We start from the raw sequence: 13,689 nt of genomic DNA, 5'->3' as shown, positions 1-13,689 counted from the left end.
GAGATCATCCAGGTTGATCCGCCGATCTTCACGCATGCTTTGCTCAACCTTCAACACTGTCTCCGCAGAAGCCGGCCGTTCTGGCCGAGCGGTTCTAGACGCTTCAGTCTGGAACCGTGCGACCGCTACGGTCGCAGGTTTGAATCCTGCCTCGGGCATGGATGTGTGTGATGTCCTTAGGTTAGTTAGGTTTAAGTAGTTCTAAGTTCCAGGGGACTGATGACCTTAAATGTTATGTCCGATAGTGCTCACAGCCATTTTTCTCCTCAGAAATTGACGGTCTCCCGCTCCTTTGTTCGTCTTCAATTTCGGTCCGACCAGCTGCAAACTCTCTAGACCTCTTACGAACATTTTTGACAGCCATGCACGACTCACCATACTCTTCCGTCAATTGGCGATGGATTTCAGCTGCACGGGATTAGCCGAGCGGTCTGGGGCGCTGTAGTCATGGACTGTGCGGCTGGTCCCGGCGGAGGTTCGAGTCCTCCCTTGGGCATGGGTGTGTGAATTTGTTCTTAGGATAATTTAGGTTAAGTAGTGTGTAAGCTTAGGGACTGATGACCCTAGCAGTTACGTCCCATAAGATTTCACACACATTTGAACATTTTGACGGATTTCAATCGGTGCAGTGCCCTTTGCGTTCAGAAACCGAATAAATGCCCGCAATTCGCACTTGGCGGTAACATCCAACGGGAGCTCCATTCTCAACGGCTGCTAACCCAAGACTGAGCGCCTCAGCACGGCGTGCGCATGTTTACACACAGCGCGTGAAGCACTCTTCATAACAGTGTGACTAAGTGCCACACAAACAGAGTTCCGTACTTATAAAAAGAATAGGAGACCTTACATTTCGGATTACCCTCGTAGGTACGCGACATATCCCGTGTACAGGTAATGCCGGCACGACCTTAACTGACAAAAGCTGATAGAAACTCTACCGTAGTGTATGTTTACTTATCATAGTCTACGGTAGCCTACTTGCAAGAACACATTTATCGATGACTGGCTACCCAGACGTATATCAGTATCTGTATTCATGAGTGAGAGACGCAGAGAGATAAATTTACTCTGACACATTTATGAGCAATTCCATTAGATGAAAAGGTCTTATGCCCGACGACTCTGCCTTTTAGACACTGGGCGACTTAAACGTCGGGAGCAAGTTTCTGGAAATTATCTTAACAGGATTCCTAGCGCGAAGACAGTTTTAGCAAAAGCGCAGACTGCGGCGGAGGTGAGTGCCGCTGGCGCTGCAGACACAAAGAGGCCCCGCGCTGGGGGCGGCGGCAGCGGAGACGGCGGGGGGCGGGGCGGAGGCGGAGGGGCGGTGGCGGCGGGTGTGCGGGGCTGATCCCGTCTGAGCTGAGCCGTGAGAGATAGCACGGGGCTAATTAACGTGCCTCGCGGAGCCTGACACGGCGCGGCCCCCATCCGCGCCTAATGGGGACACGATGGCGGCCCGGGCCGGGAGCCCGGTACGCGCCGCTGGTACGCGGCCATCTCCCGAGGCAGCCGGGGACCGACCTCTGCGTTCCCAGGAGACGCTCATCACGACGCAACTGCCGCCGGCTGCGCTTGTCCAAACACTGACTGGGCTGTCAAGCCAATAAGCAAAGGTGCATGGTTACCGCGCAATACAACACAATTTTTGCCCCACAGAAATTTCTATTACAGCAAATGCGTGTCCAACTAATAAAGTGAAAAATATTCCTGGCTTTTGCACCCGTACCCTACATCTACACATGCGTGACTCCTACGCAATTCACAGATAAGTGAATGACAGAGGGTTCGTCAAATCATACACTACTGGCCATTAAAATCGCTACACCCCGAAGATGACGTGCTACAGACGCGAAATTTAACCGACAGGAAAAAGGTACTGTGATATACAAATGATTAGCTTTTCAGACCATTCACACAAGGTTGGCGCCGGTGGCGACACCTACAACGTGCTGACATGAGAAAGTTTCCAACCGATTTCTCCTACACAAACAGCAGTTGACCGGCGTTGCCTGGTGAAACGTTGTTATAGTGCCTCCTGTAAGAAGGAGAAATGTGTACCATAACGTTTCCGACTTTGATAAAGGTCGGATAGTAGCCTATCGCGATTGCTGTTTATCGCATCGCGACATTGCTGCTCGCGTTGGTCGGGATCCAATGACTGTTAGCAGAATATGGAATCGGTGGGTTCAGGAGGGTAATACGGAACGCCGTGCTGGATGCCAACGGCCTCGTATCACTAGCAGTCGAGATGACAGGCATCTTAACCGCACGGCTCCAACGGATCGTGCAGCCACGTCTCGATCCCTGAGTCAACAGATGGGGACGTTTGCAAGACAACAACCATCTGCACGAACAGTTCGTCGACGTTTGCTGCAGCATGGGCTGTCAGCTCAGAAAACGTGGCTACGGTTACCCTTGACGTTGCATCGCAGACAGAAGCGCCTGCGATGGTGTACTCAACGACGAACCTAGGTGCACGAATGGCAAAACATCATTTTTTCTGATGAATCCAGGTTCTGTTTACAGCATCATGATGGTCGATCCATGTTTGGCGACATCGCAGTGAACGCACATCGGAAGCGTATATTCGTCATCGCCATACGGGAATATCACCTGGCGTGATGGTATGGGGTGCCATTCGTTACACGTCTCGGCCACCTCTTGTTCGCATTGACGTCACTTCGAACAGTGGACGTTACATTTCAGATGTGTTACGACCCGTGGCTCTACCCTTCATTCGTGGTCGTGCGGTAGCGTTCTTGCTTCCCGCGACCGGGTTCCCGTGTTCGATTCCCGGCGGGGTCAGGGATTTTCTCTGCCTCGTGATGACTGGGTGTTGTGTGCTGTCCTTAAGTTAGTTAGGTTTAAGTAGTTCTAAGTTCTAGGGGACTGATGACCATAGATGTTAAGTCCCATAGTGCTCAGAGCCATTTGAACCATTTGAACCTACCCTTCATTCGATCCCTGCGAAACCCTACATTTCAGCAGGATAATGCACGACCGCATGTTGCAGGTCCTGTACGGGCCTTTATGGATACAGAAAATGTTCGTCTGCTGCCCTGGCCAGTACATTCTCTAGATCTCTCACCAATTGAAAACATCTGGTCAATGGTGGTCGAGCAACTGGCTCGTCACAATATGCCAGTCACTACTCTTGATGAACTGTGGTACCGTGTTGAAGCTGCATGGGCAGCTGTACCTGTACACGCCATCCAAACTTTGTTTGACTCAATGCCCAGGCGTATCAAGGCCGTTATTACGGCCAGATGTGGTTGTTCTGGGTACTGATTTCTCAGGATCCATGCACTCTAATTGCGTGAGAATGTAATCACATGTCAGTTCTAGTATAATATATTCGTCCAATGAACACCCGCTTATTATCTGCATTTCTTCTTGGTGTAGCAATTTTAATGGCCAGGAGTGTATTATAGCTATTTCTCTGCTGTTCCACTCGATTAGCGCGCGGGAAAAACGATCGATAAACTCTTCCCATGCGAGCGCTGATATCTCTTATAATCATTTCTCCCTATGTAGGTGGGTGCCAACACAATAGTATCGCTTTAGGATGAGGAAATTTCTGATTGAAGCTTCATGAAAAGATCACTCCGCAACGGAATCTCCTGTGCTCTCGTAACATATCCGTAACGACGTCTTCCCTATTTTGTATTGTAATAATAGAAAACGAGCTGCGCTTCTTTCAGCTGTAATGCCAATAAAACACAGTCTTTGGTTTGCCTTCCTCACAACATTGTCTACGCGATTTTAGTAATTTACGTTACTCATAATTATGATCTCTAAGCATTATTTAACACCCTTTAGATTTGTGTGATTTATCATGTTATCGCAATAAAAAGATTCATATTGAACAGATGTGGTCAGCGCGAATCACTTCGATCGTCGCGGGAGTGGCTCGTCTACATAATTTTGCAAATTGTTTTGATATTATGATGACTGTACTAGACAATTAACGATAGCATCATCCTCAAAAAATCTAAGAAGTCTGTCCAGATTGTCTCCTAAATTGTTGATATACTCTGAAGCGCCAAAGAATTGGTAAAGGCACGGGCATTCAACTACGAAGATACGTAAACAGGCAGAATACGGCTGCACGGTCGGCAACGCCTACATACGGTAAGACAAGAGTCTGGCGTAGCTGTTAAACCGGTTATTGCTGCTACAAATGCAAGATATCAAGACTTAAGTAAGTCTGAACGTCGTGTTATAGTCGGCGCACGAGCGACGAGACACAGCATCTCCAAGGTAGCGATGAAGTGGGGATTTTCCCGTACGACCATTTCACGAGTGTACCGTGAATATCAGGTATCCGGTAAAACATCATATCTGCGACATCACTGATACTAGAAAAAGATGCTGCAAGGACGGGATCAACGACGATTGAAGAGAATCCTTCAATGTGACAGAAGTGCAACCCTTCCGCAGATTGCTGCAGATTTCAGTGCTGAGCCATCAGAAAGTGTCAGCGTGGTATTAGTTCTCTCCGGCACTACCTCAGACATTATTCGAGTTTATGCCACGTTCTGTTGTGGCACTTCTGCATTCTCGCTGGGGGGCACTACACGATATTGGGCAAGTGAAGTGCATCATTTTCTTTGGCTCTTTAGTGTGGATTAGGAACAGGAGAGGGTCTACAACACTTCTCTTTTACCCAATACCTTCCCGTCAGCTACAGTGAAGTGTCACGTCTCTGACAGAAAATCACGGATCCGATCGTGCAACGAAACTCCACAGACACGAAATTTTAGAAGTCGCTTGTGAGGAACGCAGTCGAAATCCTTCTGTAAATCTAGGAATCAGTCTGGGATTCCCTGTCGATAGCATTTATCACTTAGTGTGAATAAACGGCTAGTTGCGTGCTAAAAGAATGATATTCATGGAACCCAGAGTATTTGTCGTTTGATCGTTTTTGTTAGAAGTATTCATAATGTTCAAACTCAGTATATGTTCGAAAATCCAACTGCAATTCAACGTTAGCGATATATTTCACCCCAACGCTCACTTCATACTTTGCCTTAGATGGCATTAGACGGTGTGGGACATAGAAAGTGGAATAAGAGGCAGACAACTGATGGTACAGCTAGTTTTCGTTTGTTAATATATTTCAATGTACGACTCATACTTATCTGTCTCAGTAGTAAGCTATCAGATACTTACTTCAGAAGTAATGTTTATAACAACTTTCGGTAACATCAGAATTATGGTAGTCAGTCGAAGCATTTCGAGGATCATCGGCTCTTGTCGAACGTGCTCGCCGTTCAAAGTGAGTTGTGCTGCCTATTCCAGCCTGATAGGAGAGACTATACAGTTTTACGGGGCGCACAATTAAGATCTCCATTGTGCGCCGCATCATCTTAAATAATCGCGAGCCTCTGTGCAATGCAGAGAAGATAAGAATACAGGAAGTGTACCTTAATTGCTGAATGTAATTTCAGCAATGTGTAGCAGGACTGTAAGTGCTGCAAACATAAACTGTGTTATGTGTGACCTCGTAGGGGCACGTATGAAAATATCTTATTAGGAGTTTATAGCTTTACCTAGTTCATGTGCTCTAAATAAGCTAAACGCTATTGGCATCCAAGTTAATTCTGAATATTCTTTTGGTAGTGTAGTAGGCCTTAACCTACTTACTGATCAATTTCACAGCCTTACCTGAAGAATAAAGGACTCCGGACTAGAGTCCTACGTCGCCTCGCGGACAAGGATATCTTCAGAATTCACCTGGCTGGTTAACCATTACAGAATCGGTGCTGAAGAGAACAAATAGACCCCTCTCATGTCCTGCATTTCCAGTATTAATGGGGACATGCTGTCTGCGGTAACACGGAACAGGTAATTAATGAATACGCAGAGGGCATGTTATCTGGACACACCAGTCGTCACGTTCGGCTGCTACAGGTATTTCGGTAACACTGACTGCCATACATCATTCCATCAATTTATCGCCGTACAATTAATTAAGGACTTCGTCCTTCATATAAAGAGGCTGCAAAAGAATATGACGTTTCTGACGAGAATTGGACAACAAACTGACAGCCAATTAGGCATTACATCCCCCTTCCATTCAATACCTGTCAGGAATATTTAATATACGTTTAGTTAATCTGGCAGGTTAATTTGTTGCTGCTAGGAAACAGATTTCCTAGGGAACCATTGTCAGATGATTTCATTCTACTACATTTCACATCAGCATCTTGTGCTACCGTTTTTTATAATGTGTGGATGAATGTGTAATTAGACCTTGTCTTACTCCTTCTTTGTAGAGGCTAACTAGATTTCAGTTGAATCTTACTTTCATACCTCGCTTGTTGCCTGAGCTGTCCGTAGACAATGAACAAACCCGCTCTTCTTAAAAGGTACATTCTGCGGTTGGTGACTTGAGCACTATGAATGGTAGGAAAGACATAAATAGTCTGAGAATCTGCCGGGATCATTAAAATCTTTGCCGATATGGTGGACTCAGTTACTGGGCATTTTTGATTCGCCTGTGACGGCGTTTCCTATTGACTGTGTACATCTCTCTCATAATTTACTTAAATGTTGCTAATTTCCCTGTAGTAATTCTTCAGCGCTGCTGACATTTGTTGGGAATCCATCCACCTTAAGGAACCATAGCGATAGGTTTGTTCTAATTCTATTATATGATGAATTGAAATAGTGGATATGAAAAAAAGCTGTTACAGCTCATAGAAAGTAATTAAGTTCTCGTTTCCTCCCCCCCCCCCCGTCCCCCCCCCCCCGTCCCCCACCTGTCTTCTTCCTTCTTCCAGCCTCCCATATCCTCCAAAAGATCACTAGTAATGGTAAATGAATAGGGAAGTCTGATACAAACTATTCCCTGTTCCGTCACGTGAAGATATAGTCGAAATCCCGTTGCGCGTGTGATATAATTTAAAAGGTCATATTATTTTCACGACATCAAGCGACAGTGCACTTCAGTGGAATTAGGTTACAGAAGTTATCTTCATGCTCTCCAAAAGAAGTTGCGGAGCTGAAACAAGTCCTAGGGGTACGAGAAAAAAGGTAGGTCCGATAAATAACGAATAACAGAAATGAAATTATGAAAGAGAAGTACAGGGATACGTGTTGCTTGACAAAGATCCCTCAACCCACTGAGGTCAGACAAAAAGAACCTCACTTGACTTCACATGTTGTACTCATATACTCGACAGTAGGACATCTTTTCCAGCATTTGATACAACAGAAACCTTTTCGTTTGGCTTTTTATGTAGCCATTGTTTACTTCCGTCCAGTCACACAGACCAGACATAGGCCCTCTCTTGGCTTCCGATGGCAAAGTCAATTATTTGCGCAAACTCCTTGAACCACTGAGACCAGAAGAATTCACCTGGTTGGTGAAGCCACCTATTCAAACTCTGTCAGACAAAAAGGTCAGCTGCAGTCATGGACTGTGCGGCTGGTCCCGGCGGAGGTTCGAGTCCTCCCTCGGGCATGGGTGTGTGTGTTTGTCCTTAGGATAATTTAGGTTAAGTAGTGTGTAACCTTAGGGACTATGACCTTAGCAGTTAAGTCCCACAAGATTTCACACTCATTTGAACGTTTTTGTAAAAGGTCAGCACGTGGTAAAGTGGTTATTAAGAAGCCTGTCCTTAACTGCAAATGGGTGGTATGAAGCATGCTAACGCTAATGCTGTTCTTTTTGATGAAACACGGATCACGAAAGAAATGCTGAGCTTATCATCGCCGCTATATCTTCTAACCCTCGCTGGTAATCAGCAGTAGGTGAGGGAGACCTAAAGGCCGGCACCTCCGCGTGTTATGATGGCTGATGTTTGTTTTAGTTTTTACTAACGTTAAGATTTAATGTTGCCAACACTACATTAACCGGTACTATGAGTCAATTTTTGTATTACTTCTTCGGTATTTTTGTTTGATTATGGTTATTATAATCATAACTGGCTACCCTCAGTTGAACCGAAATGAATATCGATTTAAATATGTTGATAATAATTACTTTGTGACCGTGTAATCACAACTAAATAAAACATAATGTTTGTACAGTACGCGTTTCCCTTGAAGCCATCTTCAGTGGCCTGAAACATATACATCTTTTGTACTATGTACTTTGCATTTTGGATTTTGTACATTGAGGTTATAAACAGTTATGGCTCTGAGCACTATGACTCTGATCACTGTGGGACTTAACATCTGAGGCCATCAGCTCCTAGACATCAGGATTCGAACCTACGACCGCAGCAGCAGCGCGGTTCCGGACGGAAGTGACTAGAACCGCTAGGCCACAGCAGCCGGCAACAGTTATGGCAACTTTTGTTTTTCTATGCTGAAGTGCTAATACAAAACTGTACTAACAAATTTCTGCGATGCTGAGCTACATGTGCTCTTTTTCCTTTGTTGCAGCTGTTCTTCGTCTGCTTAACGTCATTTGAAATTCCGTTTTAACAGCACGCACTCGTTTTGATGTTATATTTTGGATGGTGCTGCCAGCTGTCGATGCTGTTGCCAACCACTGTGTGTGTGTGTGTGTGTGTGTGTGTGTGTGTGTGTGTGTGTGTGTTTGTGTTTGTGTGTGTGTGTGTGTGTGTGTGTGGATTGGTGTTTTTTTGTTATGATTATACGTATACCTTCTATATGTGTCAGGAAGGTGTGTGTGAGGCTGGGTGAGAACGCACCGCACTGCTCACCATCCTGCATACGACGTTGCACTGCAGACACTGCCGGCTTGGAAACGACAATTACAGGACCATACTGCGAGGTTAAAGGCGGAAAGTGGGGAACAGTAAGCTGGGCACCCCTGTGTTGTTCCATTGCACCCGTAGAAGACGTGGCACTAATTAAGCGAGTAGTAGAAACGAGACCAGCTAACGTTCGTTTTCGATGCTGTTCAAATTGGGACTTCATTACAAATGCACGCCGCGGGCAATTAGAGCTAAGTTGACAACTTTCACTGCAGAGAAAGCTTGTTCCCAATTGTGCACTATAAGGTACGTGAATGCGGTAATCACAGATCTATAGAAAGAAAGGAATGCTACATTTTACTATGATCTCCACTGAACGTATTCCGCTGTGACATTGCAACTGGTGCTGAGTGGACCAGCGCTCGATTCGTACACCCTCACATAACCACAAGGGAGCCACACCTCTTTAAGTCAGTTGCCGTCAATTTCCGATGGAAACTGAATTCTCGGACAGTGATATAAGCCAGGTTCGCATTAGCAAGACCGTAGTTGTTGAACCATCATGATGCTTAAATGGACTTGAGAACCACGACGCGAAAGTAACCTATCTGCCTGTGGTGGATACAAAAACTTTACGAAAAGACAGACTTATTATAATCAAAATAGGCAGTATGAACCTGATCATGAAGTGTATCAATGAGCCAATCATGAACCTCCAAAGATCTATGCTGCACGGAACGCGTGGATTTGTCGAAAGTAAAGCTGGCAGTACCTTTTCTTGGAACATTCTTGGAACCCATGGCAGACACTGTCGACAAACTACACGGCTACAAACGGACACACACAACAACATACAAGACTGAGGGAAAGCTGCCTGGGGGATTGCAACGTTGCGTTGAGGTGATAAATTAAGAACCTTCCCGCTTGGCGCCCGAGACGGAACTGTGTGGCATTACACATTAGGTAATAATAATAATAATAACCAGACATAACGTCTGAGAAAAGAAAGAAAGATAATAATAATAATAATTTAGTATTGCCAATGAGCTGGTAGAAGTGTTTATATTGGGTACCTCTTCGGCGACTTGTGTGTCCATAACCTATACCATTTATCCGACTGGGGAAAGAGGACCTACTGTTAACGTGGAATCCGAAAAACGTATTATTTCTGGCGATTCCTCAAATCGTTGAGAGGTGTAGGCAGGCCAAAAAGAAGAATGAAGATTCCGTGGTTCGACCGGGAGCCTATCATGCGGCCTCTTGTTTTCCAGGGATAGACCACCAGGCCAGACTGGTATATAAAACATTGATCTGTAAGTTGAAGTTAAAATCTTCTGGATTATTAGGCCGCGTCATATTTCCTCCAAAATTATCGGCGTTGCGACCCATCCGCTGGGATCTTCCTCAGGATCTTCCGGTGTCCACTATTGCTAGACTGCTGTAAGTTGTTCGACTGCAGTGCTGAAAGGTCAGCGGGGCAGAATGCAGTACGAGAGGACCCGGGCTCGATTCGCGGGCCGGCCGGTGTGGCCGAGCGGTTCTACGCGCTTCAGTCTGGAACCGCGCGACCGCTACGGTCGCAGGTCAGGAACCTGCCTCGGGCATGGATGTGTGTGATGTCCCTAGGTTAGTTAGGTTTAAGTAGTTCTACGTTCTAGGGGACTGATGACCTCAGATGCGAAGTCCCATAGGGCTCAGAGCCATTTGAACCATTCGATTCGCGGCCAGGTCGGAGATTTTCTCTGCTTGAGAACTGGTGTTGTATTCACTATCGTTCCATCCTTATACACACGCAAGTTACCAAAATGGCGTCAAGTAAATAACATACTAGGGAACCGGTCTACGCAGTGGGAGGCCCTAGCCACTCGAGCATTTACATTTACTTTCAAAATGTCTGATATAAATGGCCATAAATTTTGGTTCCATTGACTTAGAAGCTTAAATTATCTGTACCTGCCAATGGACCGCAGTTCTTGGTATTTGACATAAATAACATTTTGATACCTCCACACGCTCCTCAGAAAAAGGAGCATTGACTGATTATAAATGGTAAAAAAATAGTTTTTTTATGTGATGTCGCTACAGATTAACAGTTATCGGCTTTTTTCGTATACTTCTAGCGCTGAGTCTTGCTTCTTGCCAAATTTTATGTTTCTGCGAGAAAGGGATGTACCATAAAGTTTCAGATGAGTGAGTTTGCGGTATCGAAATATATGACATAAATTGACATTTGACATAAATGCCCCTCCCCCCCGTGATTACTTTTGTCGTTGGTGGGGAGGCTTGCGTGCCTCAGGGATACAGATAGCCGTACCGTAGGTGCAACCACAACGGAGGGGTATCTGTTGAGAGGCCAGACAAACGCGTGGTTCCTGAAGAGGGACAGCAGCCTTTTCAGTAGTTGCAGGGGCAAAGGGGCAACAGTCTGGATGATTGACTGATCTGGCCTTGCAACACTAACCAAAACGGCCTTGCTGTACTGATACTGCGAACGGCTGAAAGCAAGGGGAAACTACAGCCGTAATTTTTCCCGACGGCATGCAGCTTTACTGTATGGTTAAATGATGATGGCGTCCTCTTGGGTAAAATATTCCGGAGGTAAAATAGTCCCCCAATCGGATCTCCGCGCGGGGACTACTCAGGAGGACGTTGTTATCAGGAGAAAGAAAACTGGCATTCTACGGATCGGAGCGTGGAATGTCAGATCCCTTAATCGAGCAGGTAGGTTAGAAAATTTAAAAAGGGAACTGGATAGGTTAAAGTTAGATATAGTGGGAATTAGTGAAGTTCGGTGGCAGGAGGAACAAGACTTTTGGTCAGGTGAATACAGGGTTATAAATACAAAATCAAATAGGGGTAATGCAGGAGTAGGATTAATAATGAATTATAAAATAGGAGTGCGGGTAAGCTACTACAAACAGCATAGTGAACGCATTATTGTGGCCAAGATAGACACGAATCCCACGCCTACTACAGCAGTACAAGTTTATATGCCAACTAGCTCTGCAGATGATGAAGAAATTTATGAAATGTATGATGAGATAAAAGAAGTTATTCAGATAGTGAAGGGAGACGAAAATTTAATAGTCATGGGTGACTGGAATTCGAGTGTAGGAAAAGGGAGAGAAGGAAACATAGTAGGAGAATATGCATTGGGAGTAAGAAATGAAAGAGGAAGCCGTCTGTTAGAATTTTGCACAGAGCATAACTTAATCATAGCTAACACTTGGTTCAAGAATCATAAAAGATGGCTGTATACATGGAAGAAGCCTGGACATACTGACAGGTTTCAGATAGATTATGTAATGGTGAGACAGAGATTTAGGAACCAGGTTTTAAATTGTAAGATATTTCCAGGGGTAGATGTGGACTCTGACCACAATCTATTAGTTATAAACTGTAGATTAAAACTGAAGAAACTGCAAAAAGGTGGGAATTTAAGGAGATGGGACCTGGATAAAGTGACTAAATCAGAGGTTATACAGAGTTTCAGGGAGAGCATAACGGAACAATTGACAGGAATGGGGGAAATAAATACAGTAGAAGTAGAAAGGGTAGCTTTTAGGGATAAAGTAGTGAAGGCAGCAGAGGATCAGGTAGGTAAAAAGACAAGGGCTAGTAGAGCTCCTTGGGTAACAGAAGAAATATTGAATTTAATTGATGAAAGGAGAAAATATAAAAATGCAGTAAATGAAGCAGGCAAAAAGGAATACAAACGTCTAAAAAATGAGATCGTCAGGAAGTGCAAAATGGTTAAGCAGGGACGGCTAGAGGACAAATGTAAGGATATAGAGGCTTATCTCACTAGGGGTAAGATAGATATTGCCTACAGGAAAATTAAAGAGACCTTTGGAGAAAAGAGAGATACTTGTATGAATATCAAGACCTCAGATGGAAACCCAGTTCTAAGCAAAGAAGGGAAAGCAGAAAGGTGGAAGGAGTATATAGAGGGTCTATACAAGGGCGATGTTCTTGAGGACAATATTATGGAAATGGAAGAGGATGTAGATGAAGATGAAATGGGAGATATGATACTGCGTGAAGAGTTTGACAGAGCACTGAAAGACCTGAGTCGCAACAAACCTCCGGGAGTAGACAACATTCCATTAGAACTACTGACAGCCTTGGGAGAGCCAGTCCTGACAGGCGAAATAGCCTCAGACTTCAAGAAGAATATAATTCCAATCCCAAAGAAAGCAGGTGTTGACAATGTGAAAATTACCGAACTATCAGTTTAATAAGTCACGGCTGCAAAGTACTAACACGAATTCTTTACAGACGGATGGCAAAACTAGTAGAAGCCGACCTCGGGGAAGATCAGTTTGGATTCTGTAGAAATATTGGAACACGAGAGGCAATACTGACCCTACGACTTATCTTAGAAGCTAGATTAAGGAAAGGCAAATCTACGTTCCTAGCATTTGTAGTCTTAGAGAAAGCTTTTGACAATGTTGACTGGAATTATCTCTTTCAAATTCTGAAGGTGGCAGGGGTAAAATACAGGGAGCGGAAAGCTATTTACAATTTGTACAGAAACCAGATGGCAGTTACAAGAGTTGAGGAACATGAAAGAGAAGCACTGGTTGGGGAGGGTGTGAGACAGGGTTGTAGCCTATCCCCGATGTTATTCAATCTTTATATTGAGCAAGCAGTGAAGGAAACAAAAGAAAAATTCGGAGTAGGCATTAAAATCCATGGAGAAGTAATAAAAACATTGAGGTTTGCCGATGACATTGTAATTCTGTCAGAGACTGCAAAGGACTTGGAAGAGCAGTTGAACGGAATGGATAGTGTCTTGAAAGGAGGATATAAGATGAACATAAACAGAAGCAAAACGAGGATAGTGGAATGTAGTCGAATTAAGTCGGGTGATGCTTAGGGATTTTTGCTATTTGGGGAGCAAAATAACTGATGATGGCCGAAGTAGAGAGGATATAAAATGTAGACTGGCAAAGGCAAGGAAATCGTTTCTGAAGAAGAGAAATCTGTTAACATCGAATATAGATTTAAGTGT

This window comes from Schistocerca piceifrons, chromosome 2 (genome assembly GCF_021461385.2).
Source record: "Schistocerca piceifrons isolate TAMUIC-IGC-003096 chromosome 2, iqSchPice1.1, whole genome shotgun sequence".
Classification (NCBI taxonomy): domain Eukaryota; kingdom Metazoa; phylum Arthropoda; class Insecta; order Orthoptera; family Acrididae; genus Schistocerca; species Schistocerca piceifrons.
This window is presented reverse-complemented; position numbering follows the sequence as displayed.